General features: G+C 40.7%; 1 non-coding gene across 1 annotated transcript; it reads left to right on the top strand.

Moving 5' to 3' along the window:
- Positions 1-565: 565 nt before the first annotated feature.
- LOC112134754 (U6 spliceosomal RNA) lies at positions 566-670 on the top strand. The gene has a single exon (XR_010141375.1). It is a non-coding gene; the product is annotated as a U6 spliceosomal RNA (small nuclear RNA).
- Positions 671-888: the final 218 nt, after the last annotated feature.

Raw genomic sequence — 888 nt, forward strand, 5'->3', positions numbered from 1 at the left:
GTCTCTACTAAAAATAAAAAGAAAATTAGCTCAATGTGGTGGTGAGTGCCTATAATCTCAGCTACTCAGGAGGCTGAGGCAGGAGAATTGCTTGAACCCCGGAGGTGGAGGTTACAGTGAGCCGAAATCATGCCACTGCACTCCAGCCTGGCGACAGTGTGAGACTGTGTCAAATAAAGTGTTAAATGTCTTGTGTACCACATTGGTAACACAAGAAAAGGTCAGTCAAAATTCAAAATTTGAAGAACATTGAAATTGTACCAGCTTTATACCATGTAAAGTTGAAAAATCGTAAGTCAAACAATAATTAAATAATCTGTACTTATTGACTAAGATGGTTTCCCCCTGAAGTTTATGTAGTAGTAATATTTTTCTAAACCTAGTATTTGAATACCAAGTTGAAGGTATATTCAACTGTAGATGAAGTGTGTGTATAGTTACATTTTAAGGGGATTTTAGTAGAATGAAAATAATGGGGTTGTCCTGTTGCTGTCAGGTTCCATCATAGTGGATCTCAGTTTAATTCAGTAAACTTTGTTTTCTCCAGAGTCTAAAATAATTCAGTGCTTGCTTCAGCCACACATATGTGAGAATTGGAATGATACACAAAAGATTATCGTGGCCCCTGCACAAGGATGACACACAAATCCATGAAGCATTCTATACTTTCAGTAAAAACTGTAGTTATTTGGCCGGGCGCAATGGCTCACGCCTGTAATCCCAACACTTTGGGATGCTGACGCAGGCCGATCATGAGGTCAGGAGTTCAAGACCAGCCTGACCAACATGGTGAGACTCCATCTCTACTAAAAATACAGAAATTAGCTGGGCATGGGGGCGGGTGCCTGTAATCCCAGCTACTCAGGAGGCTGAATCACTTGAACCCAG

Source organism: Pongo abelii, chromosome 7 (genome assembly GCF_028885655.2).
Source record: "Pongo abelii isolate AG06213 chromosome 7, NHGRI_mPonAbe1-v2.0_pri, whole genome shotgun sequence".
Classification (NCBI taxonomy): domain Eukaryota; kingdom Metazoa; phylum Chordata; class Mammalia; order Primates; family Hominidae; genus Pongo; species Pongo abelii.